This window comes from Dermacentor andersoni, chromosome 11 (genome assembly GCF_023375885.2).
Source record: "Dermacentor andersoni chromosome 11, qqDerAnde1_hic_scaffold, whole genome shotgun sequence".
NCBI lineage: Eukaryota > Metazoa > Arthropoda > Arachnida > Ixodida > Ixodidae > Dermacentor > Dermacentor andersoni.
This window is the reverse complement of record NC_092824.1, coordinates 125,329,019-125,355,742: the sequence shown is the minus strand read 5'-3', so window position 1 is coordinate 125,355,742 and position 26,724 is coordinate 125,329,019. Positions and strand designations below refer to the sequence as shown.

Sequence of the window (26,724 nt, the reverse complement as noted above, 5' to 3'; positions counted from 1 at the left end):
CATCTACTTAGGGCAGGTAGTGACCGCGGATCCGGATCATGAGACTGAAATAATCAGAAGAATAAGAATGGGCTGGGGTGCGTTTGGCAGGCATTCTTAGATCATGAAAAGCAGGTTGCCATTATCCCTCAAGAGAAAAGTGTATAACAGCTGTGTCTTACTAGTACTCACGTACGGGGCAGAAACGTGGAGGATTACGAAAGGGGTTCTAAATAAATTGAGGACGACGCAACGAGCTATGGAAAGAAGTATGATAGGTGGAACGTTAAGGGATAAGAAAAGAGCGGACTGGGTGAGGGAACAAACGCGAGTAAATGACATCTGTGCTGAAATCAAGAAAAATAAATGGGCATGGGCAGGACATGTAATGAGGAGGGAAGATAACCGATGGTCATTAAGGGTTACGGACTAGATTCCAAGGGACGGGAAGCGTAGCAGAGGGCGGCAGAAAGTTAGGTGGGCGGATGAGATTAAGAAGTTTGCGGTACAACATTGCCACAATCAGCACATGACCGGGGTAGTTGGAGAAGTATGGGAGAGGCGTTTGCCCTGCAGTGGGCGTAACCAGGCTGATGATGATCACATGCAGGCTAACAGAGAAAAAAATATCGCGAATGATCCACTCATCTGGCGTACATATAGCAAAACACACACAGTATGCGGAGTTGGAATAATTAAATCATAGCCTTCCGGCCCTGAAAGTGCGGAACGTAAATTCAGCAGAACGCCCACGAGCAAATTAATTATCCCATCTAGAATCAATGCGAACTAGAATCAGATCAAGCGACTTAAAGCAGCACGATTCCCTGACTGGTTGGTGACATCAGTCACCGAAACCCTTTTACAGCATGTAAAAGATACCAGCGCCACAAGGGAGGAAGAAATTGCCAGAACCGTAAGACCTGCAGTGATTCCTTATGTTCATCCCATAACCTCAAGAAGGAGGCAGGCCGGTAAAGCGTGCCCATTGCCCGTTCTGCCTCCGTCAAGTGGTTCGGCTCTGCTCGAGAACCACTCGCGAGGTTGGCAAGGCAGTGGCAAGAAACATGAAGAATCTTACTGGAAATGCAACATGGTGTGCGAAATTACCCTTGAGTGCGGCAAGTCTTACATCGGACAGACTGGACGGTGCATAAATGAACGAGCTATAGAGAACACGAACTAAATCTAATGAAAGATGACGTGGCACATTTCCAGCGCACTGCAAGGCCTGCATGTGCAAACCACGCTTTCATGAGATCAAGATTCTTGGTAGAAGGATAAATCAAACAGCACGTGGCTAATGGAAGCTTACTATATAAAAAAATAAAAGCTAAAGTTGCATTGGCGATATATCTGTCTTGCTTTACAAATCGCAAACGAGATTGTTCGACCGATGGGTAACATAGATTTGTGAACAGCCTGCGTGTGCGTGTACGTGTATATATATATTCCTGGGGTACCGCCCAAACTAAATCAGTTGGAAGTGCCGCCCATGTTGTCTTCTATGTGTCTTCCTTTTTGTGTGTATATTAACTTGCGCAAAAAACATGTCTTTTGGCAAGCACCAACTAGACGAACAAGCAGTTCTGTGGCAGCATAAAAAGCTTCGCTTACATCCAGGCAAGTACGCAGGATTTTTTTCGGGGGGGGGGGGGGGGAGGAGCGCATCCTAAGGTAACTTTTCTATGCAAATGAGGGGGGGGGGTACCTTTACTTGTACAAATGTGAATAGCGTCCACCATTCGCCATAAAGACGCGTAAACGCGCAAAAGAGACATGAAATAAGGTATATCACACAGATAGGCCCGTGAGATACACCTCTCCTTTTCTTGGCCAACAAGGAACCACGTCAAATGGACTCGCGCAGGAAAGAAGTGCAGGAAGAACACTGCCAAGAACAAGTAAACAAGCGAAAGTGTAAAATAAAGATTACTGTGGTAGAACACAACTTAAAACTGCAGTTGGCAACCAAGGCACACAAATCGCACGGGGTTGTATTACTCCGCCAGCCACCGACAGAAGCAAACAAAATCGTCGTCGTGCGGTCTTTTCAACATGGCGCCGTACTTGATGATACCTCCGGAGCGTCTGCTGTTCTTGAAGAGTCTTTTCATCGTAGGAAGCAATGACGTGTGCAACAGACGAAAGTGCATGGATTCTTTGCATTTCACGCTTCAAAAGTCTGCGGGGCAGTTCATTTCACTGCTGAACCCGTTTTACTCATGAAACTTCACCGCCAACTGAAGTGAAACTTGACAATAAATAGTTTCAGAGAAGCAAGCATTTTATTTCAATTCAATAAAGAATTAGGCTTGCACCGTTCCACTATAATAGGCGAAAAAAAAAACGTATAAGATCACGCTCTAATAATTTTATTTTTGTGGTTACCGCCTTATTTGGGTAACAGGAAGGTTTGAAGTACGAATTATTTGCAGCTTCGCGAGGAACTGTGGCTGGTGATTATGAGGGCGTGGGCCGGGCTTCACTGCAGATTTAAGTTGTATCCGACTATAGTAGCGTTTTTTGAATTAGTTCTGCAAGAATGATAAATGTATATTTGCGGCACAATCACAGTTCTTTTGGATCCATCGTTTACTGCTCTACCAAGTTAAGTGCCATAACCGACTCGTATTGTTATTTGGGAAGTTGCGTAACGATGTGTGGCCGCCACTCCCGTACAACCGCTTACAGCGCAGGACGCTGCGGTACCACACGTACTGCGCCCACCGCGCAAATTTACAAAAACATCTACATAAGCACAGCAGAGAAGTGGATACGCCAGGCGGCTTGACTGATAACTGTGGAAGCGTCATTTAAAACACACGGAATCGTTCTCCACTTCCGGCCGCGTTTTCTCTACTTATTTTTTAAATAAAAAGATGTTGATCCATAAATATTTTCGTAAACAACGGTTACATTTGTCAATTTTAATTTTTCCTCCCTGTTTGGCTGTTGCCTTGGCTCTCTCCCTTATTATATCGCTTAATTTATCAGCTCCTTGCGACTCTTGTTTCCAGTTGCCAATTTTGCACGAAGAGTGCTGTACAACTAGAGAAAAACAAGACGAGGTAATGCGTGATGGTCATATTGCTTATGGGTTTAAGGGTTATGGTAGGGTTTGATGATGGACGCTGTCTAACATTATCTTATTTTCCACCTTATCTAACCCATATCGCGGGTATATATAGTTCCGAGGATCTGCCAGCGCCGCGGCGAGCCGTCACTCGAGGAAATAATGAAGCAAAAAGAAAAGTTAAACGGAACTGGCGTTCTATCCGGCCGCAACTCCTTCCACGAGCATACATGCCAGCTGATCACGAACCGAATCCCTTTCCTGGACCCTGGATCAGTCTGGACAAAGAAGGTTGAACTAACGAAGCAACAGCGGTGCGCGTGACCGTCGAATAGATGGTGACAGCTGAACGCATCTCGAGTTAATCGCGCGGGCACCGAATCGATGAGAAAACTGGCCTTCGAAGCCCTGGATATGCCGATAACAACCGCCATCCAAAATGAGTGAAAAAGACAGCAAATTGTTGACCACCGAATAGGTCTCAAGCCGCAACATTGATTTGGTGGCACTTTAGGAATGTGGAGTGGTGGCGCGGGCGGGGAGGGGGGGTATGCCGCTTAATTCCTGGGGGGGGGGGGGGGGGGGGGGGGCGCTCGCTACCCTCCTCCCCTGGATGCGTGCATGCTTGCATCGATTCCCGTAGTGCGTGGGATCCGCCGATTTTTTTCTCTTCTTCGAAACTCCATGCCTACCTTGTACCGCTACCTATGCCTGTGACGGATGCGTTCGTATCAATCTCTTCCCTGCTCTTTCTTACACGAATACTCCAACCGTGTTTTACTTATCTCGACTGCTGACCAGTTGATGCTTCTGCCCACGTTAAATCCAAGCGCTTCTGCAAAGTGTACGTTACCTCAGTGTGCGAATATATTCGCGTTCCATTAAGATGTGCCGAGTAGGCTGTGTATTTTAGAGCGCAGCTCCTAGGCGCTCGTTGCTGCGCCGAGCGTCCGCGCAAGCGAGCGAAAGAGCGAACGCAGAGAGCAGCAGGAGATGGAAGACGCGATTAGGGAAGCGGAGGAGGTGGATATGGCGAGAACGTGAGAAGAAAAGCGCAGTGGGGCGGCGACAACGGCTGTGAATTGGCTCCAGAGCAGCGCGTGTCGTCCGTGGGGTCTGTCTGCGGCGGCTGCTGCGAATCGCACCCACGCGTCACGCTGCCTGTCGCGATCAGCGAGGCAGTCGCGCCACAATTCGCTCCGTTTGCAACGTGCCGCACGTGTCGCTAAATGAAAACACGTATACAACGGCGCTCAAATTTCGCATTAGGGAGTATCGCAATCGCCGGTGAATATATTTCCTAGAGGATGCCCCATCTGGTTCCGAATATTTGCACAGGTATGTTGTTTCGGCAACCTGCTCGAGCCTCAAAGAGCAAGACACTTCCCTTGCACACTTCCCTGAGCTGGTTAAGTTAATAATTTGTTCTCCTCACATATTAATATACAACAAGCATGCCGTCAATTTCCTTCCTTTGAAGAATCGCATGCCTTTTGCACTTGCCTTTCAAATAATCGCACTTGGAGGGTCCCTTAAATGCCTGTAGGCAATTAGAGTTGTCCGTGATAGATAAGTGCTTGAGAATCAGCGATAGAGACTACGGCGTGAATTGGCCACGGAATAGCGCCACATTGGACAGTTTTGGAATAGCGCTTGTCGCCTTACCTACGTTAAATGCAAGCACCCTTGATTGACGTTAGGGTGCGCGGTCCTTCAAGACATTTAGTGCAACGAAGCCGTTAGATGACAGCCCGCCATCTGGTGCCTCTTGCTAAAAATATACGAGCAAAGACAATTCATTAGCAACCATCATGTTGTTTTTTCTATGCCGACGCGTTCGTCCGAGTTGATTGCCGCATTTTATAAGCGAGCACAAATGACGCGACAAGTCATTGGATGGCCGCGCTATGTGAAGAGGCGCGGTATCTTAGCCCTCTCGCGGTGTTTCACTCACGAGCCTTCTCAAAGAGCGGAGTTCTTGGCAGGCACAGTGACGCCGATTCGCGAATAATAGCATGCGAAAAACAACTTACGCATAAGGCACGAGCATGGGATCGTGGTATGGACAGCGCTTGGTCTCGTAATACGGTATTGGGAGGTGCAGAGAGCGCTGGCGGCCGCCATCTTGAGCATCTTGCCGGCGCTCGAGCACTGCAGCACCAGCACAAGCACCGTGAGCGGCCACAGCAACATCCCGCAGGCTGGACGAGAAGGAAGATCACGAAACCTTTGGCGCGCATGGGCACTCCGTCCTCGTATTGAGCGTCTTGCGTATTTCATCTACTTGCTTTTTCATTATGCTTACTTTTTTATCACATAAGAGATCCAGAAGCTGCTTACCTTACTGCGCTTATATATATATATATATATATATATATATATATATATATATATATATATATATATACAGAGAGAGAGTGAGAGTGTCCCATGTAACTTGAGCCAAGAATTTAAAAACTAAAGCAGTGTCGGAAGGGAATTGAGCTGAGCGCATACTATTCGCAATAGTCTATATAACTAGGGAAATTTCTTCCCCATAAATCAGTAATTAAGTTTAATTACCGAACGTTTTATTAATTGGCTGAGGACCCGAAGTATGATACGCAGACTTGTATACAGCACCTTCAGAAACCACCGATCGAGCTGTTTCATGTACACGGTCGTCCACTTCCAATTTGAACACGGCTCCAGGCGGCCGGCGTGGCCGGCGCTCCGCGGAGCGCCGCTCGTGGGCGCCGGGATAACTAACGCGCCGGCGCACTGGCAGCCACAAGCGTGGCCTCAGCCCCGTCGTCTGCGCCAGAACACACTGGTGCTGGCACGCAGTAGCAGACGACGCGGCTAAGGCCACGCTTGTGGCTGCCAGTGCGCCGGCGCGTTAGTTATCCCGGCGCCCACGAGCGGCGCTCCGCGGAGCGTCGGCCTAGTGTTCCTGTATATGCTCCCGCAGGGAGCAGAGTTGCGCATAGTTCCGCCGTCGTGATCCAGCTCTGCAGCGAAGCCACTCCTCGCGCGCGCAGGAGCCAAATGCCGCGCGGTGTTCCGCCTTTTTCTCTGGTGGTCGCGAGCTACAAGCGCCAATTGTTCGCAGGCGCTTAGCAAAGGGCACTTGTTAATACAGGCTACGCTCGAACGAGTCATTCGTGCAGCCGGAGGGGGTGGGCTTCCAACCAACCGAAACTTTGTATGTACCTATGTAAACACGCATATACAAACACACACACGAACATACAAATATGGGGTGGGACCGCCTTCGATTCCCCAAAATAATATACTCCCGTGGCTCGAACAGCTCCAAAGTTCGCTCGCAAACGCGCAGTACGTTGCCACAAACAGCGGTGCAATGATTTTCAGCACGCATATGAAGTTGTCTTATCATGGCCAGAAAGCAAGAAATGTTTTAGAGTGTTTAAAACTTCACACACGTAAGGTGGACACTTAGCGCATTTTGGCTGCCGAAACCAGCCGATTAATGACCGTCGCCAAGAGAGCTATCGTGCCTGCACTTATGTCAGTGACCGTTAACAGAGCGCCATTTATCACTAACCATCGTTCACAACAGCTGCACGTTTTCGATACATGCGGTGCAGACACAGATTTAAGCGCATCTCAAATGTTGACATGTGCACATTTTAAGCAAAGCTTACTTTTATTTACTATTTAGTAGTATTTACTATTTAGTAGTGCTTACTATTTAGTAGCAGCAAATCTGCAAATAGAAAAAGATTCAAGATGCAAGAGCTTCTAGCTGCTCCTCTGAATGCACGATCGACGGTCCACCGATTGCAATGGCGATGGTACTGACGGAAACGACGAGTTCGCATGAGTCGGCGATGCGCCCGTAAAGTTGGCTTCGCAGCGGCGCGGATCATTTGACGTCATTTTTCGCGCTCGGCCAATAGCGGTGCGAGCGGCGCCGGAAAAGGTATGCGCAACTCTGCTCCCTGCGGGAGCATATACAGGAACACTACGTCGGCCCGTCGGCCGCCCGGAGGCGCATTTACATTCGCTCGCCTGTGCAGCCGGTCGACTGCAGCGCCGCCCCCGCGGCACAACGGGAACTATATATCTAAGTAACTTTTCGCCCTAGGGGAGCGTAGGTCCCTAGGTGTCGTGTAAAAAACTCACCTAGCTCCTGAAACGCCCTAGTCCCCATGCGCGCGCGCGCGGGGCCCATAGAAATATACCGCAGCGCAGATAGTATGTGGTAGTATTGTTTGTGCCAACTCGCCGGAGTAGCAGGGTAGGCAGTTCATTGTGCGTGCACGCAAGCAGCACGACCACGAACGAAGCGATACAAGGTGGAACAGCGCGTTTTACGGCAATTGAAGTTGTGTTTGTGTGACGCGCTTGGTGTGTGCAAAGAGCAATTTAGTTGCGCGTGTGACGAATGTGTATGCGCAAATAGCACGACCACGAACGAAGGTGGAACATCGCGTTTTGGCGTGCCCAAGCAGCACGACCACGAACGAAGCGATGCAAGGTGGAACAGCGCGTTTTGCGCAATCTAGTTGTGTGTGTGTGCGTGGCGCGTTTGTGGTGTGCAAAGAGCACGACGACGATCGTCTTCTAACTGCGCCAGAGCAAACCGATTGTTGGATTCTACATAAGTATTGAACGGGCGTTAAACCTAGAGAAACACGGGATTGCGACGCGACTAGCCGCGATGTATAGCACTGTACGTACGTAAGTTTACAGCACCGACTTTTAATTCGGAGTGAATAAGGGACACGCCACGAGTGATTTGTATGTGGAGGTTAACTCATACGTGCATTAATTAGCGGCGGTATAGAAAAAAAAAAGGGGGGGGGGGGCGGAGGGCGGCGGGCATTGCTGAGACAGGTGCTCGAAAGCATTTCCACGCATGTTTTGTCGGTGTACTCGATGAAATAAATGCCGCTTTGAAGAAATTGTGACGAAATGTTGGCATGTGCGTAGTGGCACAGTTTGAAATGTGTCGCAGAGTAAATCCGAAAAGAACCGAAGCGTACCATGTGTAAAAAATGTGTGAAAACTACAGCTGCAAGCTTATGTTATGCAGCATTGACCGATGTCGAGATATTGTTCTCATGAATGTAGCATCCATCGCCTTTGTACACATGTGCTGGCTTCGGCGCACTATCATCGAGGCATTGATCAAGGTTATTAAAATTGTACCCGCAACGAGCGCGTCGCCCTGGTTTCGGTTTCGGTTCTCGCTGCTATTCGTGATAATAAACAGTTTGTAAATTGTGCTTTTTGTTGGCGATTCTCTGGACAAGGGACGAAAATGAAAACTGGCAATGAAAATAAGCATCACGTAGAATATTTTAAACGAAAAACTGTTTCAACATTCTTTAATGCAACTCTAATTCTAAGGCTCTAAGCGCCACCTATTTCCGGTAGTCAAAATGTGCCATGGCGGCTTCCTGTCAATTGGATGTGTGCGTAGCATGGGAGCTTCAATGGTACATCTCAGCTTTTTTGGTTATCCGCAGCTGTTCCTTATATTTCCGCGTAATAACTCTTTCTTGTACCCAATACAATACCGAATAGGGATCGTATAGAAGCTCAGAGGCTGCACCTGTCATTCACATAGACAGGTAAGGTAGCTGTTCGCGACCACTTTCAACTCATCTGGGACGTACATAATTTTTTGTGTAATTTATGCATGCTTAGGCATCATTTTTCACGCCGCCTGAAGTTCTCGCTGAAAGTACGCTTTAAATGCACTGCACGCTTTAAATTGACACCCATCTGTAACGTGTTTGAGCCGTTATTTATAGCCCATATTTTGCGGACTACGATTTTAAACTCATGCGCACTACCGCCCGTTTGTTCTGTTGCGCTCGCGATATCAATGTTTTTAGATCCAGAAGGCTGCTTCCGCATGAAAAAAGAGACTCGCCGTGTTAGATTGTACACATGGAAAGCGAACGCTGCGACACGTTCTTTAAATTGGCCGACTGTTGCAAGCGGTGGCATCATTGCCGTCGTCGAAGTGTATATACAGGCACACTATAATAGAGACATACGTATTTACAGTGCCAAATGAACAATTTGGTGTTTCGTCCCTTGGCGCTCTCCTGCTCGGCCTGACAGGCAGGTGTCACGCAGTGCGTTGCACTGAGAGCGCATGAGCATACCGCGAAATCTACGCGAGCGTTTTTATAGACAAATGCTCGAAGATTTCTATCCCCAGCTGCCACTTGAAAGTGCGTTTAGCTAGCAAGCCAGCAATAGTGTCTGCGCTTTCAAGGATACACTTGATCATACGAAGATAATGAGACAAAGTGTAAACACATGAATGACAGATTCAATATTTCTTGACACTCGTAAATCTTCAAACCTGCCAGTTGTTCGTTAGTGCGTGGAAAAGTGGAATTTTGTGATGTTTAAAAGCAGACATTGGTTCATCCAAACGTGGCTTTGCCTAAGCCGTCGCATTGTATGAATGAATTATCAAATGCATGGGCATTGGAGCAATGAGGTAATGTAGCTGAAAAATGCACCTTTGTTCTCTTTTCACTTTGCCTCATGGTATTCTGTCTCAAGTTTAGCTATTGTCAAAGCAGCAATTTCGACTGACACAGCAACGCTCATCTGAATGGCATCTGTCAATGTCGTAAGTTGTCATTACTCCTTTCAGCACATATGTTACATGGTCTTTGACATCTTCAGTACGACCTAAATGTGTTTCACAGCTGTGATTGCCTCAGTGCATATAGAAGCAACGAAGTGATCCCAAATACTTTTGCAGAATAACTGAAATGTGGGCAAGTTCATTCGGATTCATGATTATGGCAGATTTGAACCCAACACTGTGTAACACTACTACACAGACTGGCGTTTCGGGTAGTCGAGACAAGATTCTTATTAAAACCTCGTTGAGATTTGACAAACTGTTAGCTAGGTGGGATGAAGTAATCGTGATTCAGAATGGTAGCCTCAACATTGAGCACAAGGCAAGAGGTGAGTTTTTTATTGTGATCATTTTCTACAAGCATGCACATTAGCGTTACAGTAGTACGAGCATCTTTGTAGCACATCCTTCCCTGTATAAAAAGGGTCATGTTGCTTACTGCTTAGCTGATGTTATGCATTGTCCACTTCTATGGTGTTGATGTCCAGGATCTCTACAAAACGGAACCTCTTTGCTACAGTCGTGTGGCTGCTTGTGTTCTTCTCCCCTAGCCAGAGGCATGAAGGGGGGTTCACGGTCACTGACCAAGTCTCATGTATAACCCGACGTTTCGGAACTACACATGGGTTCCTCGTTCACTGAGTTGGACAGGAAATCGTCGTCACCTATGTAGCCAGCATGTGACGTAATGAACATGCGTAAATGGCAGGCATAGTCCCTGGTGTCTGGTTCATCGTAGCTGACGTCAATTGAACGATCAGCGATTCTAGCAGCCGCCGGGATGACATGTTATTTTCTTTGGCAACAACAGTGGCATTGTCCCAGTCAATCTTGTGACTATGTTCCTGCGCATGCTCGGCAAATAATAGTCGTGTGACTATTATTTCTTAGATCACGTTTTTTTTTCGTTTCCATGCTTGACCAGCCGAACTTTCATCGAATCCTTGATTATGCAGCCAGAGGCAGTGGCACTCGTTGTGTCCTGTTTGAGATGACTGGTCTTTTTGTCCGTGTCTATCCACTATCACCTGGGCTTATCTCCTGGCTGCTGAAGTGTGCCTGCATTTTCCAGGTCAACTACTCAGACATTAATGTCTGGATACAAATTGGGTAGATCTTGTATGCCATGCCCAACATCAGAGCAAGTTTTCTGTTTCTGCCAGCACTATTGCTCATGCACTTTCATTTTCCTCCGGTCCGGGAGTTGTGGAAAGAAGCTGTCTGCAGTAGCTGGAAGTGTAGTCCTAAGCCTTTGGCTCGTAAGCATTTGCACTAGCGAGGAGCTATTTTTCAGAAGGCTCAGTCTATAATCGTGTGTCTTGTAGGCATCACCTGACGACTCAAGGGAGTTCTTGGATAAGTTTACGGTGGCTTCTGTGAGATCATTGCGCTGTTGGTAGCGTGGACTGCACGCCATTTGTTGGAATTCTTATGAATTCTGCAAACAGCGAGCTGCGCCCTTTTGCAAGCTACAGTTTGTTGCGGTTCACGACCACTACACTATTGCACGCCTTGTGAAAACAAAGAGGCACTGAGTCGCAACCACAGGTCCTGTCAAACTAGCCAGTACTAGCTCAGGATACCCTTACTAGTATTTTGTGACGATGAGCCACCACACCCCTCCAATAGAAAATATGTCCATAGTGAACTTCTGTAACAGCTTTTCTCAGAATCCCAATTGCAGGAGTGTCACCCTTCTCTTAGCCCTGTGGTGCTAGCATGTACGACATGACTTGAAGACATTTGCTATTTGTATGTATTTATGATGCAGTACTTTGTCGTCTTGCTAGGCATTTATTGATTCCAAAGTGGCCTTCAAGTGAGAAGTGCTGGGTGGGTAAGCTCCTGTAGCTTCTTGGGCACGATGGTTTTATTGCCAAAATATCAACATGTCTTGGACTACGTTGTCCTTGTAAAGCCAGAATTCTTTCAGAGTTTGCAACACCTTGTCGAGCTCTTTCGAGTGAAAATGCAAAGTTGGCAGCAGCATTAATCTAGCACTTGTTCTTTCTTCAGTTCTTGTAAAGAAGGTGGGGAGAGGCAGCATGCATAGCCTTCAATCTTGGTAGGCCCTTGTGGTGCCTGTTATTCTCCTTCACATGAGAACTTCACAGTGTATCAGCTGCGGGAAAGTCTTTGCCTAAGATGTACATTATGCCTCATAATGCATCAATCATGTGCACACATTATAAATTGGGAAACAGGTTGTTGCCCCATTTATAGAATTTATCTCGAGTTTGCAAGAAAGAAAGCACTTCTTTCTATATCTGGGCATAGCCAGGCATTCTGTCTCTGCTAAATATCTTGAGGCGTATCTAGTAACATGTTGCCCATCGTCTTGCTTTTGGCTGAGCACTGCAACTAGACTACAGCACAAAGCATCAGCTGTGATTAGCAGCTGGTCTCTCATTTTGAGGAGCACCAGCCAAGCACTGGATCTGAAGAAAGTATTTCTTTCCATTTTGAGAATTCTAGAACCTGTGTGGGTTCCAGACAAACCATGCTTTGAAAACAGCATGCTGGACAATGGGTGTAGTGTTTGTCATGTTAGGAGCGAATAAACCTAGATAGGTGGTCATGCCCATTAGCAGCAGTAGTTCTGGAGGATGGTCTTGGCATGTCTGTGACAGCTTTGAGCTTGTTTTCGTTCATGTGCCCCAAGTAGGATATTATTGCGAGGCCAAACTTACATTTCTCTTTGTGGATGGCAGCTCTTGCACAGTGGGTGCCCTCAAATGTACTGCAGAGTTCGTTGTGTTGCTGTTTAGTTGAGCACCAACTGATAACCTCGACCATATGGAAGCAACACATATAAGTTCTGGATGAATATCATTCATATATCATTGTGTTTGATCTGGGGCACACCAGATACCAAATCGCATGAGCAGTTAAAGCGAAACCAACGGAACGGTGCTGTAAAGGTGGTCAAGAACTTTCTGTAATTTCTCAGGGATTTGCCAAAACCCTGAATTTGTGCATCAATTTTTCATACACCAAGCTGTGACTCGTAGTATCTGAAGGGTATGCTCTACAGCAGGAATTGGATATGATGCTCATAGGGCTTGCTTGTTCAGTTTTTGTGTAATCCATAAAAGTGTGGAGTGCTCCTGATGGCTTCGTCACCACTACCATAAGCGTGCACCAAGGAGTTGGCTCTGTCATAGCTGTCGTAAAACCAGTCTTAAACCTGGAGAAGTTTGGCTTTCGTCTTCTATAAAGGTAGCCATACAAAACAGTGAAATATTAGTGCACAGGACACAGGCTCCAGTTTCAACATTGTCATGCAAGCTGCGCAAAGTATTTGAGGATGCGGCTTTGAATCTGCACAACCATTAACATTCTCAATCTGTCTAAGCACTCGACTTCAGCTTCACAATCACCTCTGTGACCTATTTAGCAAATTTATTTGGAAATAACAGCATTCTGCCTGATGCACGAGATGGAACTTTATGTTGTGCTAGTCGCCTTACACACTGACCACAGTAATTTGGAGGTCACCACCTTCTCGAAATGTCACGAACCACATTGTTTTCAGGGTGAGACAAGAAATCGTGTCTAATTATCATCTGTGACAAAAAGAAATAACTGATGCTTGTGGCAAGGTGCCATTCAAGTGGTTGAGTTCCTCCAGGAGGTAGGGGGTGATACGAGTGAGAACCCTCAAAAGCCAATTATGGCCTTAGCCAAGCAGCCCTAGGTGACATAGTAAAGCTTTTTGGGCACAATGTCATTAGGCACCACCCTATATAATTTATTTGCTTCCACAACATCTGCATGGCTCACGAGTGTCCGGTGGTAAATTTCTGAAGCCACATCAACCTCGATGTAGCATCCCTAATTCCAAATACTTCAATCTGCATGCCACTATGTATGGTGGGGGTTACTGGGAAGGAGACTAACGAACAGCTACACATAGATAAAAACTCCCTAAAGGCTGTTATTGTGGAAGCACTGCCCAACATCAACACACGCTATATGATACAAGAATGTTGCTGCTATCAAAGATGAATTCAGTCAGTAATTGAGGATGAAGATGGTTTTACTCAATAGCCTTATAAAAATGGTAAAAAAAGCTAATAAATTTGGAACTCATGTTTCGAATCTTGTCTGAAAAAAAAATCATTAGTATGTCTTCAAATATCTCACGCAGCCGGTAATCCTGTTCTACTTCTTCATGACCTTCAGGTATGCTAGAGAAGTCTTTCTCATCATTGGGCTAAAAAATGTAGTTGAGCAAAAGGAGTAGACCTAGGTGGCTGACAGGATGGCTCTTCTTTAAGTGCTTTGCGTAGAAGAAAAAAGCATGCAAACATCTTCAACACTGTAATGGGCACTAACTGTTGGGGATGAAACATGAAAAACCCTAAGGAAAACATTGAGGTTTGGTGGATATGTAGAAAATACACAGAGACTAAAGACAGTGAAGGACAACGAAAAATGTTTGTGTAAGCTTCTTCACCAATGCGTTTGTTGCCTGTAGACAACACCAGGCAGAACTCGGAAAGCGACCTTCACCCCAAGTCGACGTCAATTCTGCGTGCAATTTGTGCATATTGACACAAAGGTGTGGGGCTCCTGCATTGCAGAACAGCGCGCGCAAAGGTCGGCGCCACGAAAGATGATGAAGTGCGTAAGCTGCACGCTCTTGTTCTGCCCCGCCATTAAAGAGAAGCATACATTTTGCAAGACTCCGTCTCCAATCTACGTTACATTTTTCTGGTGGAGGTGTGGGGTACGTGTTACCACTCCCAGATCGAACACCGTCTACAAGCCCAGTACGAAGTCCGGTCGAGCTGACTCCTGTGCAGGTACGGAAAGCTGCCGACTTCAAGGACTGCCGCCTGAGCACGAGCCTCTACGCAATCAAGTCAGATGGATGAATACGTTGGTTCCACCTTCTTTCTCGACCGCCCCGACCGAGGTCGTCCTGAACCAGCCGCGAATCCCCACGTCCGTCCATGGGGACACCTTTGAGGATGTAGAGGACTGGCTCGATCACTTTGAGCGTGTCGCAGAATTCAACGGCTGGACTACAGAGCGCAAGCTACGCAACGCCTACTTTGCCCTCAAGGACTATGCACGGACCTAGTTTGAGAACCGTGAGGCAGGGCCCTATCGACATGGGACGAATTCCGACGGCAGCTAATCGGCACAAACGCCAGCCTCGATCGCAAGGAGCGAGCTGAATCTGCAATTCAGGCGAGAGTACAGAGGCCGAACGAAAGCGTCGCAATGTTTCTCAAAGATATGTGCCGACTTTTCCGACGCGCGGATCCGTCCATGCCGGAAGAAAAGAAGCTAAGGAATTTGATGCGCAGTGTCGAGCAAGAGTTATTCGGTGCCCTAATACGCAACCCACCAAATATTGTTGCAGAGTTTCTCGCTGAGGCCGTATCGATGGAAAAGGCACTGCAGCAGCGAACAAGGCAGAACCGCGACGTGTCGACCCTATCGCGTGACTCTCTCGCTATATCGCTGGACAATATCAATGCCTTGTGGGAGCTCATTAGGCTTATCGTTCGGGAAGAGCTTCAAAAGCTTCAGGTGGCTCCAGCATCAGTACAGCGACCTGCTCTGGCTGAGGTCGTCCGGGAGGAAATCAGGCAGGCAGTCGAAGTCCCAGAGCGAAGTGAGACACCACAGCACAAGGTACGGAAGCCACAACCTCGCATGTCGTATACGGAAGCTGCACGAAGTTCGTTGTCCCCGATTTTTCGCGATGTGAGCGACGTCCTGAACCTTCTTGGTGTGCGCGCCGTTGAACAAGCCACTCGCCTCGTTGCACGCCATTCATGGTTGAAACACACCCACCTCGCAAGAGCGACGTGTGGCGCTCCGCAGACCGGAAGCCCTTGTGTTTTCATTGCGGTGAAGCCGATCACCTCTACAGGGCGTGTCCCTACCAACGAGCTGGGCTCCGTGAATTTTCACTGAATGCGCCGTGCCCGCGCAATGGTGAATGCGCCCTGGAGATTGAAGCATACCTCGCGGATGCCTGGACCTCGTTTGCCCCACGATTCCGTGAACCCCGGTCACCGTCACCCGCCCGAAACAGGTCTTCCAGCCCCTATTCAAGCTGAGAGCAACAAGACGTCGCTCACTCAGTCCAGCCTCCCGGGAAAACTGAGTCCAGCGACCTGCGGAGGTGAGGTCGCTGATGTTGCGAACGCTGAAGATCCTCCACTGCAACGACCGCTATATGACGTAATTTAGACGCAGAGAAAGCAGTGTAGTTCCGTGTCAGTATCCTGCGACGCACCAGTTACCACAGATGACCGCGAGGTCATGGCGTTAATCGACACGGGTGCGGACACGTCTGTTATGAGCCAGAATCTCACGCGTATACTGAACAAAGTTTCAACGCAATGGACCGAAACTCAGATTCGTACTGCAGGAGGGCATCTCATAACTCCAATGGGCCGGTGCACGGCACGAGTCAACATTCGGGGCTTCACGTACATCAGCGACTTCGTCAATCTTCCTGAATGTTCAAAGGACCTTATACTCGGCATGGATTTCCTTCAGGCAGACGGTGCCATTATCGACCTGCAAGAGTCTAGAGTCAGCTTCACTACTACGCAAGCCATAGTGAACAGTAATGACAACGACCGTGACATCGCGCTTCGCGTAACTGACGATCACATCATGTTGCCACCCAAGAGCAGCGTGCTTACCCTTGTCCAATACGACATGGAGGACGCCGCCGAAGGAATTGCTGAGGCAAACATGCCCCTGCTTCTTGAGCACCACATTTGTATAGCCAGAGGGCTTCTTCAGGTGCAAAACAAATGTTCAGTTGTTTTGCTAACAAACTTTAGCAACGAGTATCGGCATGTACCGCGAGGAACGACATGGCTGAACTGAGCTCATTTCTTCACGAAATCACTAACGTTACTGACATTGCCACATTGGAAACCGCATCGTCTCAGCAATCTGGGTTCCCCAGCCTAAAAGAACGGATACACGTTAACGCCGCTCTGCCAGACCATCAGAAAGACCGTGTACTGAGTCTCGCGAATGAATTTGTGGACTGTTTTTCAACGTCATCCAAAGTGCGGCGCAAGTCCATCACAAAGCACCGCATTATTACGGACGAGTCTGCACGTCCTGTCCGTCAGCATCCTTACAGAGGGTCTTCAGTGGAAAGGGAAGCGATCAAGCATCAGGATAAAGAGATGCTCCAAGTCGACGTGATCCAGCCATCCACCAGCCCGTGGGCCTCCCCTGTAGTGTTAGAAAGAAAGACAACGCACTATGCTTCTGTGGAGATTACAGAAAGTTGAACCGTGTCACCAAGCGTGATGTTTATTCATTGCCACGCATCGACGACGCATTGGATCGTCTACAACATGCCAAGTTTTTTTCTTCGTTGGATCTTAAATCAGGATATTGGCAAATCGAAGTTGATGAACAGGGTCGTGAAAAAACAGCATTTGTGACACCTGATGGGTTTTATGAGTTCAAAGTTCTCCCTTTCGGTCTCTGTTCCGCACCTGCCACCTTTCAGCGGACGATGGATACCGTGCTTGCTGAACTCAAATGGCAAACCTGCCTCGTATACTTGGACGATGTCATTGTGTTCTCGAGCACGTTTGACGAACATTTCGCATTACTCGAGGGTGTCCTCACTGCGATCCACACTGCCGGCCTCACCATCAAGCCTGAAAAATGCTACTTCGGGTTCCAAGAGCTCAAATTTTTTGGCCATGTCGTTGGTCCTCAAGGCGTCCGACCAGACCCCGACAAGTTAGCTGCCGTCGCTGAGTTTTCACCACCCACAGACAAGGAGGCTGTCCAACGCTTCCTTAGTTTGTGCGCATATTATGGGCGCTTCGTCAAGGGCTTCTCGAGAATTGCTGAGCCTCTGACAGGGCTTACATGCGATGATGCGCCTTTCATTTGGGCGGACGAGCAGCAGCAGTCGTTCAATGAATTGCGCAAGCGTTTGCAAGAGGCCCCGATACTTGCTCATTTCAACGAAGACGCTGACACTGAAATCCATACTGATGCCAGCAATGCGAGTCTCGGCGCTTGTGCAGTGGCAAGCTGGTGCGGAACGCCCCGTTGCTTATGCAAGCCGCAGTCTCACCAAGGCTGAGAAAAACTACTCAACCACATGAAAAAGAATGCTTAGCGGTTGTGTGGGCAATTGGTAAATTCCGACCCTACTTGTACGGTAGACCCTTTAACGCTGTCAGCGATCAACCACGCCCTGTGCTGGCTTGCCAACCTCAAGGATCCTTAAGGCAAACTAGCCCATTGCAGCCTTCGCTTACAAGATTATGATATTACAGTTGTCTAGCGATCTGGCAGGAAGCACAGTGACGCTGACTGTTTGTCCTGTGCACCACTCGCTACGACCTCATTGGACCCTGACCATGACTTGCCATTTGTCGCCGCAATAGTTATCGACGCCATAAAGATGGCTGAGCACCAGCGCACTGACGCTGAGCTGCTGCCGCGGATCGAACACCTCCAAGGAGTTGAAGGTGTTTTACCCTGCTTGCTCATGCGCGGCTTATCATCATACTACTTGCACAACAACGTCCTTTACAGGAAAAATGGCGGAAGCGGCCCCAATACGTACTTCCTTGTCATGCCATCGGCGCTACGCCACGACATTTTGCGAGCCTGCCATCATGAGCCATGCGCGGGACACCTGGGATTCGCCAAGACTTTAGGCAAGGATACGACAGAAGTATTACTGGCCCCGGCTTTATTCTTCTGTGCAACGGTACATGAAGACCTGCCATGATTGTCAGCGCCGCAAGAAAGCACCAGTTAAACCGACTGGCTTTCTCCATCCTGTGGACCTTCCTCAAGCACCGTTCCAACAAATAGGAATGGATCTACTTGGGCCATTCCCAGTGATCTCTTCGCGCAACACATGGATAGTCGTCGCTACCGACTACTTAACCTGGTACGCCGAAACCGAAGCTATTTCGCAAGTAAATTTATATGAAGTGGCCAAGTTCTTTGCACGCCACATCGTCCTACGACATGGTGCACCGTCTGTTCTCATCACTGACCGCGGTACAGCATTTACAGTGGAACTTATGCAGGATGTTCTCCAGCTGATGCATAGCTCTCACCGCAAGAACACTGCATATCACCCTCAAACTAATGGATTAATGGAACGTCTGAGCAGAACACTGGCTGATATGCTCTCCACGTATGTCGACGTAGAGCACAAGACGTGGGACGCGATCTTACCCTATGTGAATTTCGGGTATAACGCTGCTGTACAGGAGTCTACACAGCTTACGCTGTTCGAACTTGTATATGGGCGCCACGTCAGGTCAACACTTGACGCCATGCTACCTATGGCTGATAATAGCCCGACCAGCGAACACGTAGAAGAGTTCGTACAAAGAGCCGAAGAGGCACGCCAGCTTGCTTGGCATCGTATCCGGAGCCAACAGCATACCGCCACCCTTCGATACAACCAGGGTCGACGCGACATCCATTACAATACCGGCGGCTGCGTGTGGGTCTGGACGCCCATCCGCCACTGTGGACTCTCAGAAAAGTTGATCCGCCGGTATTTTGGTCCCTACAAGGTTACACGCCGCCTCAGTGACGTGACCTACGAAGTGGTCCCCTGCAGTTCTGACCCCAGTTCACTCCGTCGTCGTCCTCCCGCTGAAGCTGTTCGTGTAGTGCGCATGAAACCATACTATGCGCATACCTGAATGCTGAGATGCACCTGAGGAGCTCCATTTCTTATGTAGCTGAAAGTACTTTTTGACGCAACCGAGACGGTCGCTCTTCTCATGGGAGGCAATTGACACAAAGATGTGGGGCTCCCGCACCGCAGGACGGCGCGCGCAAAGGTCGGTGCCACTAAAGACGATGAAGTGCGTAAGCTGCACGCTCTTGTTCTGGCCCGCCATTAAAGAGAAGCGTATATTTTGCAAGACTCTGTCTCCAATCTACGTTACAATGTAGTCGTTGTCGGGTGTACAATTAAGCTTTATATTGCATGTTTTACACATTACTCATCTGATGCCTTAGCAGCGAAGGTTTTTCCTCTGCCTTTATTGTAAAAAAAATGTTTGGGAAGTGCCCACGTGCATCTGCTTTTTTTTGTGCATGGCACATGTGCTGTTGGCCTGGAACTGATTCACAATAGTATTACCAGCCATAGCGTTCAGGGCCCCGTGTCGCTGAAAATCCAGCAGTGGTGTTGGCGACCTTTTCCATATGAGAAAATTAATCCCGAACCATGCATCCCGATTCATGCAGGCCCTCCACGTGGCATATAGGCGCTACTGAACTAATTAAAATTCTCAAAGTAGGATGTGTCAAAAATTCATAAAGTGTGACTTGCACACAACTTTGAGACATGATAGCGTTGAATTGTAATTTGAATATGCGAGAAAACATAATTCTGTTGCGCGGAAACTCAAACACAAACCCCTTTCCCAGCTACCATTTCAGGTCCGTCTTAGGAGTGGCACGCCCCAGAAAGCTCGCCTTCGTGCATAGCGTTTGCCACCAGCATTTCCAGGCAAACATTACAGAAGCATAAGCTGCAGCTGCCCGGAAGCGTGAGAAGCAGCCAGGGCTCTTTTAATGCTATCGTGTTCCACTCTTAAAGGCGCAGCTTAAGTGTCCTCCAACCATTGTTTTTCGCTATTTGGGGACTGCCTTCTTGAAGGTGTTGCTTCATTTCCTTTCTACTGTAGGGCGAATGCAATATCTGCTTTGAACAACACCAAAGCCACGTTTTGATTGCACTTGATGCTGGCCGCACTGGCGCGGCATCTCTCCTGAACACTATCCAACAGTTCACTATGATGTTATCACTGAAATAGAATACCTAGGACACCTTCGTGTACCACTTCATCTACCTCGAAGTAATATGCCATAGCTCTATGATCATATCCTTAACATCCACTACTTTCTTGGATTCATTTCATATAGCTGGAATGTACAGACTAAAAAAGCTCGGAAGCGCTTGCACTCTTTGGAGAATTTTGTATGAGCATATTCAGACTGTTCTGGTGACACTAAAAAATACTGGCTCTCCTGTAATCGAGAGTAGATGTAAGCATGAAATGGCTGCCGACAAAGCAGATTGATTGTAGATGGTACTAGCCACAATCTTAAAATGGGTGTAGCGCACATTCGCAACGGCACACCCCACCCCAGTGCATCACGCAACTGTACACTGGTCCATATGGAAGCAAGTTTCCTGTCAAAGACAGAACCCCATTGCAAGTCTCGTCTCGGTCCACCATATGTGCCGTGGAGCTCGCGGACTGCTGGCATTGGAAAGAGCACAAGCAACTGTGTCTCAGTGCCAAAAAATGAGAATCAAGTGTACAGTGCCTTGTATCTGCCTCTGAACGTCGCTATTAGAAGTGACAAATAAAACTTCAGCGTACTAGAAGTTACAGCTTGAGTGATATTGTGAGCAAATATTTAGAACTCAGAAGCAATATTTTTTGTAACATGTTTGGGAAGTAACTAGCAAATGTATTGCAGTCTTGACTGTTTGCCCGGATGAGCTGGTTTGAGTGCCAGGATAATGGCTTCGGCTTTTGGTTCATTGAAGGTGGCTGACAACAGGAGCTAAAAGCATTTCATGCTTAAAATGTCTGCAGCAGCGGCACTGTTCGGTTAGTTAAGGACCTCATTTCATGGCCCTCATTCTGACACCTTCGAACCCTGTTTCTGCCTTTGTAACGCTTCCTAGAATTTATCCTTCAAATTCTTATGTGAAAGAACCATGCATCAATTTTGGCGTATTTCTCAAACTGTACGAGCAGAATTGCTGCTGATTTCATAAATACAACCTGTAAATCAATACAGCAGAATTGTTAGTCGAAATATGTAATCCAAATCAAGGAGCCATTCTCAAGACAATGTTCCCGCTGGCACCGATGCGTGGCATTCCTGGCGTTGGTGAAATCTTTATTCTACATTATAAAGCATGAAACATTCACAGGTGCTCTTCTTTCCTTCTTTTTTGAGCTTTGCTGTTTCAAGGAGCTTTGCCCTTTGAGTGGCAGCAGCCTGATTGACATAACTTCTGACTCACGTATTTAACATTTTTGCACAGATTGGTCAAGGAGTAGCCAGATTTTGAGAAGTACATCTTTAGCAGAGTCTATAGGTGCTGGCTTTTGGTGTGGAGAGACAAGCAGCTTCATAGCTTCCCTCCTGTCTCTTGTCATTGTGTCAGCAAACTGAAATGAAAACTCTCGAAACAGTATATTTGTTAATGAGGAATCTTTGCAAGGCACATGGCGAAGCACATGCCGATGAATTGCTTCAACCTTTTACATTAAACAAATTATGCCATGTGCTGTCGAGAGGCAAATAAAGCTGTTCGCTTTAAAAATTAACAATAATCTCCACAGTTTGTGAAGTGATTGAGATATTGTTACCCAGTACCTTCAACAAAGATGTTATGGGAAACAGTGCAAGGAACTAGCATACTTACACTAATTGCAGGTATTTGGCAGAGTTGTATGGGAGCCAAGATAGCCAACCAATTTTCCTTTAATGCATGTGAGCTTTGTCATCTTCATGGTGTAATGTAATCTTTTCAGGTAGCGGATAAAGAATGTGTGGCAACATGAAAAGGCCTTTGACGACACAGGCGAGTAGTGGACGGCACACTTCAGTTCTAATTAAAGTTACATCAGCACAGAGCATGTATGCTACGACCAAGTTGGGCCCATACTTTGGATTACCATGTACAGTGTCGCTCTCTTCTGCATTCCAGAAGATGGAAGCCAGTGTTTCTTTGCTGTTGCCATTTCAATTTAGTATATTTTCATGTTTTCATGCTCTGCAAAATACAGCCAGAGGTTGCACGGTCTTGAAATGAAGACTACTTTTTGTGTTTTCAAGATAAAATTTTAGCTATAATAAACGGAATTTCCAAAAAACAAATTTTATGTTTGGCCTGCCTTCTTTTGGGTGATCAGACATGGGAGCCATTGAGGCATCATGGCTGATACGTGCTGCCTTTATGCTTGAGAGGTGTGTGCACAATGCTCCTTGCATGTCGAAAAAAAAAGGAGACCATCCATAATTGGTCTTGGTTTGCTTTCTTAGCCACAAGTGTTATCTGAAAATATAGCTGCTTTTTCTTACTCTTTCTGGCGGTGCGTTTTAGATACATAAAAATTATGATCGACGTGAATGTTCAGTGTGATTGCAGGAACGAGAAACTTTACTGGAAGATCCTTTGCAAGAGATGCAAGTGCTTGCCCATTTCATGAAAAAAAAGCTTTGTTTTTATTGTATACAGTAATCTAAGGGTCAGGCGGACTTGATCACAAAAGCAAAGAGAGAAATTGGTTGACAGAGAAATCCAAAGCCTGCTGACCACATCGTAACTGTCTAGCGCATAGATGACACCTGCACGTTGGCCAACAGCACGGGAAAGGAGAAGGGATGGAAAGATGAAAGAGATTGCCATGAAGTACATGTGGTGAAAAGGAGAATGAAGCAAAAATTGGTAGCATTCAGAAAAAGCTAGATATTCTTGATGCGAAAACTGAAACATTGGACAAATAATTAATAGCAACCTTTATCAAGTCTTACCGCCGTATTCAGCAATACATCTTGAAGCTCGTGCTTGACTTGATATAAATGACGCATGGTGTGAACGCGCCCAAGATGCTCATTGCGTTTCTTTTGGTGTGTTCACGACAGGCGTCATTTAAATCGAGTCAAGCATGGGCTTCAAGTTAAGATGCATTTATGAATACGGGGGTTCGTGTTAAGGCATGGTGAGGCTCTCTGGAATGAAGACTCCATGAACTAGAGAATAGATGGGCCCGTGAGAACCTACTTTTACGTCTTATCGCAGACATCTGAATCACAGGAGCAGTCTGAAGCATGTGGTAGGTTTGTGAAGACTTTCCGAGAAACCTGCATGGGTTTTCTCTGTAACAGTTTGCTACAGTCGGGTGTATGACTCATTTTACATTTCCTGATCACCTTGCATATTTCCGCACAATGCTTTCGTCATTACTGTTCAGATTCATTACTGTTCAGTGGCCAGTATTGCCTTTTCAGTGCCACTGACAATACAGGCATGAATGTTAAAAGAGGCACTTGTAGGCAGGATAAATGCAAGATTACCTTGTTTACATGTCCATAGTTAGTGCTTACAAAGAAGGCAGAAGAAGGATGCCAGGAAAAAATAAGCATTTCGTCTGAGGTTCCTCTCATTATGAAGCTGTTTACAATGATGAGAGCTAAATACAAAAAGTGTGGTCCTAATGAATGGACACGTTCTCCCAGTTGCAATTCATAGTTTAAGATATTGAGGAACTTCAATGGCACCTCAAATAGAAGCCCATGATCAATAAACAGTCCAGGAAGCCAGTATCACAGTTTTCATTGACAGTGAGTTGGCCCTAGGATATGATCGTCTGCATCTTCGATAAAATGGCTATCGATTGGCTACTATTGATCTGTAGCACGCACACAGAACAGCACGCAGTCCCATTTATGCCTTGGGCCTCACTTATACCATGTTAAAATTGTGGAAATACAACAGATTCATAAAACCAGCTCTCTTTATCACCTTACCTTAGGGAGGGACTTGTCAATGTTACAGTGCAGAGCACGAACATTTCCTTAGGAGAAGCCTTCCAGTTATTTATGAATTATATGGTAGAGGTTCATTACCTCTTGAAAACTGTTCTGCATAACACTCGTGCTTCTGCACACATCTATCATGATCCGTCAAATACGGGATAAGTTGGGTGCTGCAGATAATTGGTTCCTGCAGAGGCTAAAGCTACAGCATCAATAGGCAGCTAAATTTTCATTCTTGATGTTTGGTCCAGTTCTCTGAAACATACACATAGAACTGAAACTGTTCAATCTGAGTACCAATATTAAATGTGTTATTTTGGGGCTTCAATGATTTGCTGAACTTGATGGAAAGTGAAGGACTGTATAGAAAAGATGGCTGTAAGGTCAACTATCATCTTCTGCGCATAACCCTTCAGATACTGCACTAAATATAATCTAAAACACATGAAAAGTTTTTATAGAACAAAGTACAGCCACACTGGATCACACTAGCATCATTATCATATGTCACTGGTGTGGCACTTCAACACAATGTGGGAACTACCATGGCTCGTACAATGCTCCGAAGGATATAGTGCAAGAGCGCAACTATGCTCAATGGCGTTTGAACTGTTTCTTGCAATTTACAACTTCTAGCCATGCACTTATTCATTTATGACTTGGATGGTCGTGAAGCCTAAGTGCTTTTCTACCTAGCAATACTGCAAGCTTGTCTGCTGACACTAGCTGCACAAAAGAGCAACAGTAGCTTGTGCTCCAGCAGAACTTGAGGGCGGATTACAAGTTCTTGCCACACTATGAACATACACTAGAAATATGAACATACTCCCAAGCTTCAATATCTTAGCCGGTGTAAAGCTGCAATACAGGTACTGCACTTCCTTAATTGCACTGCTTACAGCTGTCAAACTATACCTCTGGTGCTATGCACATTTTGGGGATGGCAAGAAGTTCCACTAGACAAGGTATCAACCACACAGGCATTTAAAACATTGAGTTAAGGGTGTTTAAGGCTGGCTAAACACAATTTGCCCCGTGGCTTGGATCTCGATTCCTTTCCCCTCTAGTGTCATTGACTGAAGAGCCACAACAGGAGTAGAGTAGCAATGCTTTGTTGTCTTGCCTGTTTACTAATAGCAAGAAACTACGCTCTAGCACTGTAGCATAATCAAAGAACAAAAGGTCAAGTTTATTGAGCAAGCTTGATCAACCAGCTCTCCAGTAGTCTGGGCCCCACGTCAGAGGGTATCGTCGTATGGTGTCATGATTACAATAGTGCATGAAGACTACTAGAGGCTGCAGTTTCAGTAGAGGTAGGGGATAACCTTTAATTAAGGGTAAGCCTTTGCTTTTGACAATGATCGGCCAAATTTAATCACGATTTCCCACTTCTCCGCCGGTGCAGAAATGCCATCGTCCTTTTAAGATTGACCACATTACAAAAACGTACGTACGTACGTACAGTCCTATACACTGCGGCTGGTCGCGTCGCAATCCCGTGTTTCTCTAGTTTTAACGCCCGCGCAATACGTATGTAGTACTCAACAATCGGTTTGCTCTGGCGCAGTTTTAGAAGACGATCGTCGTCGTGCTGTTTGCGCATCACAAACGCGTCACACACACGCACACACACAACTCGATTGTGCAACACGCGCTGTTCCACCTTGCATCGCTTCATTCGTGGTCGTGCTGTTTGCGCGAACAAACGCGTCACACACGCAACTCGATTGCTCTGCGCACACCAAACGCCAAAACGCGATGTTCCACCTTCGTTCGTGGTCGTTCTATTTTGCGCATACACATTCGTCACACACGCAACTTAATTGCTCTTTGCACACACCAAGCGCGTCACACACACACACACACAGCTTCGATTGCCGTAAAACCCGCTGTTCCACCTTGTATCGCTTCGTTCGTGGTCGTGCTGCTTGCGTGCACGCGCAATGAACCTCCCAGCCTGTTGATTGTCTGCTCCGGCGAGTTGGCACAAACCCTGCGCTAGCGCATATTTCTATGGGCCCCGCGCGCGCGAGCATGGGGACTAGGGCATTTCAGGAACTAGGCGCGTTTTTTACACGACGACTACGGACCTAGGCTTCCCTAGGGCGAAAAGTTACCTAGATATATAGTTCCCGTTGGTGCCGCGGGGGCGGCGCTGCAGTCGACCGGCTGCACAGGCGAGCGAATGTAAATGCGCTTCGTGTTCAAATTGGAAGTGGACGACCGTGTACGTCTCATGTAGTTCCTTTTTTCTGGGTTGCAAAGAAAGTCCGCGAAATATGAAAAAAAAAGAACATGTGACGGAGCGCTTGCACAGTGGTGTCGTGCTGCTCTCAAGCGTGCGTTCGGTGAACAAGGTCGGCTCCCGTCAGATGACGGTGCAAATGCATGCTGCCGGCCGAGCGTGGATATAAAGAAACGCCCTGCCGCTTTACCGTCGCCAGTCACGATGCAGCCGACGCCATGACGCGACGTGTAA

At 47.1% G+C, this 26,724-nt stretch overlaps 2 long non-coding RNA genes across 2 annotated transcripts in view; both read left to right on the top strand.

Annotated features, from left to right (window-relative positions):
• LOC129386979 (uncharacterized) overlaps positions 1 to 26,724 on the top strand; it is a 64,877-nt gene that overhangs the window by 30,056 nt on the left and 8,097 nt on the right. The gene's annotated exons all lie outside the window — the stretch shown is intronic.
• On the top strand, positions 8,521 to 22,583 carry LOC129386978 (uncharacterized). The gene is made up of 2 exons (XR_008614323.2): positions 8,521 to 9,659; positions 22,238 to 22,583. It is a non-coding gene; the product is annotated as an uncharacterized lncRNA (long non-coding RNA).